This window comes from Phlebotomus papatasi, chromosome 2 (genome assembly GCF_024763615.1).
Source record: "Phlebotomus papatasi isolate M1 chromosome 2, Ppap_2.1, whole genome shotgun sequence".
NCBI classification, from domain to species: domain Eukaryota; kingdom Metazoa; phylum Arthropoda; class Insecta; order Diptera; family Psychodidae; genus Phlebotomus; species Phlebotomus papatasi.
In genome coordinates this window covers 87,519,800-87,527,981 of record NC_077223.1, presented here as the reverse complement: position 1 = coordinate 87,527,981, position 8,182 = coordinate 87,519,800, and the positions used below count along the sequence as shown (strand labels likewise).

Here is an 8,182-nt window from a genome sequence, read left to right as displayed (position 1 = left end):
CCTGACGTTAAAAACTAAATATTTAAAGTACTCGTACCTTAACGGTAAACTTTTTTTATATTTCCGTGACCCACGTAACCGCTTAAGATTTAAGCTTTAATCAAACTTAAATTTAAATTGACAAGTTGGTCAATTAAAAGGATTTGACTCCCAAGAAGTAGAGTTTAAAAATGTAAGTAAAAAATAATTTGAAAATCGAAGATTCGGATTTCGTATTCTGAATTATAGTCGAATACTTTACGCATATATTACATGTACATTTAGAAATTTAAAAATTCTTGAAGATTAGCAATAAAACTAAACATAAGTTAGAGAGGTTCTAAATTTGCGTTTCAACTTAATTATTGTAAATTTCTCTGCGTTTTAGCTTAAGGGTTAATAAAAATTTGACACTTTCACGTTAAGGATCATCATGGCCAAGAACAAGAAACAGTAATTGGAGGTCATCAATTTAAATACCATTTTAAATGTATTATATTTCGACGACTCAGAATATAAATCAAACAATTCGAATTTTATACTAATCGTTTTATTCTCTTTTTGGATACTTCTAACCTCTACCTTCCCTGTTAATATTATACTTGAAAAATAATTATTTTTAAAATTATAGAGATTTTTAATTTCAAAAATTCTATACTCTGCATGAAAAATCTCAGCTTCAAATCGCTTTCCTGTTAAATTCGTTAAATTTGCCTACTGCGAGTTATTCGTTTCTTATTCTGAGTGAGCGATTTACATTCATCTTAAATTCGAAATTTGCTAATCCTTATTCCAAATTAATCTCAAAATTACAGTGAAATTTCACTAATGCACTAAAGAAAACATTGTTAAGTTAAATGTTAAGTTTAGCATTTTTGTAAAATGTAAATAGAAATTCCTCAAAACTTCTTATCGGAATTCAGAATTATTTTTCTTTAATAAATAGTACTGGGGAAAACTTAGGCAGTACTAAACACGGGGTAATTGTAAACACTGACATTTATAGTGTGACTACACTATTTGCATAAAATAGGCTCTGTATAAAATCTACGAATTTATACAGGTCTTTTTCTCTGTAGTCTGATATATAATTTAAAAAAAATCGAGGTGTTTATAACTGCCCCATGTCTTGTACTGCCCCAATTCCCCATTATATTTTTGTATACATAATATCTATCTCACAATCTTATTACTGATTCTATGCACTCCTTATAAATAGAAAAATCTTTCTTATTGATAAGTTTCAATTAAAAGTAGGGTGAAAGGAACGTCTATTGACACTTTAAGAACTCGTGTCAACACCTATTGACAACCTACTCTGTACCATTTGGGATATAAAATTTGAACATCTCTGTTTATAGTAAAAGGTATATTATAGAAAAAACGTTATATTACTTATGTTTTACTAGATACATTAAATAATTTTCAACATTTTGACAAAAGTGTCAATAGGGGTTCCCTGTCGAACAGACGTTCCTCCGACCCTATTCCCATTTTAATCGGTTCTGAATTAAGCTATTCTACCTTGTATCATTTTTCGTGATAGCGATATTTTGAAGCAATCGATTTTGAGCCGGTCTTTGCATTTTTTATTGAATTACTTAATTCGTTATATAACGGTGAATAATTTCAAAACTATCAAATTTCTTATTGATATTCGAATTACCTTCTAAAGGTTATTTCTAATGAAAGAATCACAACTCCCATAAGCTAACACATATAAATCCCTAGCTTTATCTCTGCCAATTATCTGCCAATTGAGAACGATCGTACTTCCCCATGAAGTGTAATATTCTTGATCCAAAGGGAAAACCACAAATAAAAGAAGTAGAAATTTTGTATTTTTTCGAGATGATCCTTCAATTGCTGATGGATTGGGAATAATCTATTCAAATGTTGATGGATTTTTTTTGTAGTTGCGAAACCCATCGTTGAGGCGTGATCGTGGAAAACTCCATTGGCAGTGCCTATTTTCGCGATTGCGATCTTCTTGATGCAGGCAATGAATGTTTAGAGCTTCCAATGAGGAAAAATGTGTCGAAGACAAAAATAAGTGATTCAATTTCTCGACAAGAAAGACGGAGATAGAGAGAGAGATTGAAAATTGTCCGTCAAGCCAGTGGACGTAGTCAATTTTGATCTTGTGTGTTGACGGTTTGCTTTGGCGCGGCTCTACTTAACCTCTTGGCGTGAGGAGACCTGAGCCAGTCGCTTGGAGACACTCGAACTTGGTGCAACTCTGTTGAAAATTGCTGTGATTGTGACGATAGTGTTGTGTTGAAATCACAGGAGTTCAACTTTACTAAAAACCAATTCCAATAAAGTTTTATTTTGCCCATGGACTGTGGAGTGTTTAAAAAGTGAAAAAAGTCGTTATTTTAAGTTTTTTTTTTTATTTTCCTGTGATCTTTGCCTAAGAGATCTTAAGCCGAAAAGATTGTGTTGGTGATCGCTAGAATTTTAGTGATCTTTTTCAAAGAAGGAAACTGTCGGAAATAAAATTAATTTGGCAGAGTGTCCCAGTGATCGTGATATTGAAGTACATACAGTGATCCTCATATTCATTTGACACTAAATACATCACTTTTCAAGTTCAAGTGCACAGAAATAGCCCACCCAAAAAGCTGTTGAAATCTATTTTTGTGACATTTTCCTTTTAAAAGTCTTACAAAACGAAAGACCCGAGTGAAACCTTCCGTCATCGAGAAACAGGTAAAATATTTTATTCCCATTTAATGTTATTTTCATAAATATTTACTTTTTTTTCTCTTCACTCTTAAAAATTCCCTTCACATTGTTCTGTTACATGATCTTGCAATTGCGATCGACCTTCAGCCTTCCGGATTTTTGCTTTCAATTAACTTCAGGCAAATATTGATGATTTTTTCTCGCCAGTGTCTTTGCACTGATCGTCCATCTCAGACATGTTTAATCCATTTGAAGTGATCGTTAAGCAACATCTGTGATAAGTTTGTTTTACCTTATGGTGCTTGAGATTTTATAATGGGTTGAGATCTAATTCTAATACTTCAAAAATAAAAAGGATACAAAGATCAATTAGAATATCCTAACTAGTTCAAAAATGAATTGTCCAGAGTGTCAATTGCGATTTATTACTTTCTATTGAGAATAGACCAAAATTTAGAAATATTCAGGGACCTTATTAAAAAGAAAAACCAAGTGGTCATAGGATCAATAAGATCCTAGGTGGTTTTTTTTTTTAAATCATTCTTTATCTCTTTTTCAAATTACCATAGTCCAAGACGTTTGACATTAAAATTCAGTAATAATTGTTTATTTATTTTGATGTACTCGATGTACCAGGCTCATCTTGCCATTTTGTGCATTATTCCGTTCAGAAACTTTTATTCGGTTCACAATGTGTATGAGAAATATGACTCTTCAGACGTTTCTATTATTTGCACCGGGTTTGACTCGAACTTACAACTATGACAGTCGAGTCAGAGATCAATTTTAAACTTAGAGTTGTATATTAAAATTTTACAAGAGTGATTAATAAAAATTATAGTGAAGATTTTCCGGTTTACCAAAAAAGCAACATTTAGGAGTTCCCAGGTTTCCAAATGCTCCAAACTAAAGTTCTCATCTTGGATGAATTTTAAAACTAAATTTAAAAGATTTTCCAAAAGTGCCTAATATATTTCAAGCGATATCTTGTATTGGTCGGCGATCTGAAAGGTATCCAGGTACCGGCCTGTCCCTAGGAATTTCTAAATATTCTTCATTGGTTCCTAAGAGTTTCTTATATTCTCCAGTGTTCTACTTGAGTTCTAGGTTGTTTATCATAGGTACCTGATTGTGTTACACGATTTATCAAGCATTGTTTTTGGGTTCCAAGCGTTCTAAGTATTCTTAGGTTCTCAATTATTTCTGATGTGTTTCCAAGTATCCTTCGTAAGTTCTTATCTGTTTTATGTGAGTTTTAAAGCTTTATTCATGAGTTATCTCCCAATATGGTTAGGTCCTAATACGTTTCATAGGATATCCCGGGGTTCTCGATTTCTAAAAGCCATCCCGGTCCGTTGGTCAATAGTTCCTAAATCTTCTACTGGATCCTTAAGCTTTCTTATGAGTTTTTAAATGTTTTTATTGGTTACCAAGTGTTCTTCTTGGATTCCAATGTATTTTCCAGGAGTTCTCACTTGTTATTCATCTTAGGTTCCCAAATTTTCTTAATGGGTTCTGAAATGTACTGCTTGAGATTCAAAGTATTCTTCCTAGGTTGTTGTAAGTTATCAGTTCTCAAGTGTTCGTCTCTGGATTTAAAGTGTTTCCAGGTTTCAAAGTATTCTTTCTAGGTTCCCATATGTTCATTATAGGTTCCCAAGTGTTCTTCATGGGTTCTCAATTGTACTTCTTAGATTTTAAGGTATTTTTTTAGGTTATTGTAAGATGTAAATTATCTAAGTTCCCAAGAGTTCTTTATGGGGTTCCAAGTATTTTTCTTGGGACACAAGATGATCCTAATGTGGTTTAATTGATCCTCTGGATTTCTCAGGTTCTAAATCAGATTTCAGTTGATTTTTAAAATTTTTAAATGGTTTCTCAACAGTTTTATCACCTTTCTTATATACTTCATGGTATTTTCGTGGTTTTCTAAATGTTCCAGTGAACTTTCTGAGATTTCCATTTAGTTTTTGGAGATATGCTAGTTTCTAGATAACATTAGATGAAAGTGGGACTCCTTTGAATTGGGGCACCTTTGAAATAGTTTTTTCTCCTATTTTTAAATGGAATTGGACCATACCATGATACAATTTAGCTAGACAAACTAATCGTGAAGCTAAATTACATTATGATAAGCCTCAAAGGTACCCCAATTCAAAGCTGCCCCACTTCCCCATAGTTACAATTTCCTCTCCTTGGACTTCAGCGCTACTAGGTGTGGTTATACGGTGTTGTGTAATGATTTATAACATTTCACAAGATCGTTCGATTGCCCTATCAATGATTTAATTTCACTACTAACATCCATATATATCCCATTCTATCATTGCTATATTCGTAATCCAAAGAAACCAAATCAGTGCTCTCCGGTCTTAATCCGTAACCCACCCCAGGAATCTAATTTTTTCGTGCGGATTACAATAGTTGGGATATAAGAATCTCACAGAAAAAGAATATTCAACAAACTTCCAGTGTGAATTAAATTAAATATTATTGTATGGAGGGTTGGTGGCAAAAACGAAAGAAACATGGGCACTGAAATAAAAAGCCTGAGGCGACTTCTGACTGTTTATTTGTTGAAGAAAATAATGAGTTGATGTGTGAATGTTCAATATTCAAATGTCCGTCAGAAGATAGTGGAATTTTCCCAAGCAAGAAAAATTCTTTACTGCTTTTTTTTCTATTTAACGCCTCAAACCACTGACACTGCTTACAATTTCTGCGTTTAACTGAGTTGATAATCTCTCAGTGTCTCGCATAGATTTATTAATTTTTTTTAAGTGTTCATCGCAGTGCAAGAAATTCATCATTGAATTAGTCAATTGGCCTTCCTGCATTTTGTCCATAAATCACCTCCTTTTTTACGATCATCAAAAGAGCATTACTTGAAAACTATATACGAGGTTATTTGCTAATCACCTTTTTATCGCCTGACCACCACATATTATGGAGAGATCACAAATTGATTTGAGCAACAGACATCATCTTCACATTTTTTTTGTGTTTTGCCAAAGACTCTGTGAAAAAAATTTATACATTTCTATTTATGATTCAAAAGAATTGTTACTAGCGTATCTGACGATTCATTCATAAATCAAACACTCATATAAGGCAACACCAGTGGCAACGTTTTCGTGAGTGCACTGCAATAAAAGTATATAACAGTGCGTGGGAGAAGATTAGGGGCAATCGATTCATGCTAATTAATTTATGGTGCAATTTCAGCAATTTTTGCATTGGAACTTTTATTTAATGTGATTTTTTTAAAAGCCATATGACTCAGAAAAAACATTTATACTATTCAACTGACGCAATTGCTCCGAAAATATTTTTAACAGATTGGTCGTGACAATCACAGAGAATGGGGGGAATGGAATGCCAGATTTTTGTTTTTAGTTAATTGGTTGTAAAAATTCTTAGCAGTCGAACGATCTTACTGGCATTTAAAATATTAATTATTCGGTTATTAATTGAGATACAAGGTTATGCTTGTTGTTATAAAAATCCTTTTCGTTTCATTTCATCTCATTAAAAATATGCAAAATAAATGTGAAAGCCTTGTATGAGCATTGAAGATCGTGTTAAAATATTTGCATCGCTTCAAAATTGTATTAAAGTGCTACTAACTTGTGATGATTCCATAATTTTAATCTTTATTAGAATAATTACAAAATTTTGAAAAAGATTATCAACACGGTGGAGATAGTCAGGCAAGCAGGAATTATTTAAAATTGAAAAAAAGGAAGAAAAGCATTTTGGCATTAACTCATACAATGTAACAGCTGGCGACAATACAGTAGAACCCCGCTATAGGCCATCGCTCTATAGTCCACAATTTATCGACCGTTGATTTCAAAACACTGATTTTAAGTTAGGTTACATTTTTTAGTACGCGACATGCAATGTTGTCATAATTATTTTAATATTTTTGGCAAACTTTATTGAGTAGTTGTGATAATTGTGATCCATAATGAAGAGAGCGAGGACAAGTACCACAATCGCAAAGAAAGTGGAAGCCGTCGAGCAATTTCAATACTAAAAGTCTTTTATAATTTCTAAAAATGAGAAGGACTATAGTGCGACCCAAGTGTCAAATCTGGAACCAAATATGTCCTATAGCGAGGCTCTACTGTATACCACTACGACAACTACCGATCTTATTGAGTAAATTTAAAAATTTGAAGTATAAGATTATTATTATTCGGCTTATTCGATACAGTCAGTGAGAAAATTTATTGAAACTCTGTCATTTAAATTTTTATGGGACACCGGTGTTCCAATCGTCCTTAAAGGGTTAAATACAGGGGGAAGTAGGGCACCTTAGAAATCGAGCTTTTTTCTACCATTTTTAAATATAACTGTACTTTACCATGATATAACTCAACTCGACAAACCAAACGTGTAGCTATATTGCATTATGATAAGTCTCGATTCCTTTTGAAAATAGGAAAAAAGCTCAATGTCAAAGGTACCCTATTTCAAAGTTGCCCCACTTCCTCCTACCTAGTCTGCACCTAGACGTACCTCAATACCATAAATTTTGACTACTTTATGGAGGGGGAGGTGGGGTTACTTTGGGCTCTGGGGCTACATTGATACCTGATTTTTTCGCCTATTTTTAAATGAAGCTGGTACTCACAATTATTTTATTTTTCGATGTCGAATATTTCGAAAACTAGACTATGCTTTTTCTTTAAATTTTGGTATGTTCTAACTGAAGTCGAGACCTTTCCAACAGTGAGTCGCACTCCTCCCCCGATGTATTGTATTGTATAGTATTTATTTGCTTTCATGTGTTATGATAATAAGCCCCCAAACCATGCATCCGCAGCCGTCTCAGCGTTGGCGACCAGCCTCTAAAGCCAAACGGTGGAAATGCTTCTTCTCAGGCTTAATATTTTAAGATATGAAAATATTAAGTTAGACAAGTTGAAAATTATTTTAAGGGATGAAGCGGAGGCCAAGACATCCCATCTCGAAGAACGATCCAGAAACCGCAGTATGGCTGGAAACCGAATTACACACAATAGACTGGATATTCCTTGACCTAAGTTATAAAAAATGTCTTGACCGGACCAAATTTTCGGTGTTTGAAGCGATTTAGACAAAATTTTAGTTAATATTGTAGCAGAAGTCGAGACCTTGCTAACGATGAATACCATCCATCTCTACTCTGCCCCACTGTACCCAAACCATCAGCTACCATAAACTTATATAGCCTTATCATTGGTTTATAAATGTTTTTAACCTTTCAAAACTGCTTTTATTAAATATGTGTAATCAGATATTTATTTCCAAAAACATAATAATAAGGGAAGAGTACCCCAGATCGGAATCTTAAGAGGCATGCTCCATATTCAGTTGAAAATATAATCCTCAAAACACTAGGGGAAACTGGGACACCACAAAACACGGGGTACCACCAAACACTGCGATTTTTTAATCGGATATTGGATATCAGAGGATAAGACCGATAGGAATTTATAGGCACTATAGGGATGCTTGTCCACTGAAG

At 33.5% G+C, this 8,182-nt stretch overlaps 1 protein-coding gene across 1 annotated transcript in view; it reads left to right on the top strand.

Moving 5' to 3' along the window:
- Positions 1-1,900: 1,900 nt before the first annotated feature.
- The window catches only part of LOC129804909 (proton-coupled amino acid transporter-like protein CG1139), a 39,753-nt gene continuing 33,471 nt past the window's right edge, over positions 1,901-8,182 (top strand). The window contains exon 1 of the mRNA XM_055852679.1: positions 1,901-2,691. The gene's annotated coding sequence lies outside the window, so the exon portion shown is untranslated. The remainder of the gene's footprint in view (positions 2,692-8,182) is intronic.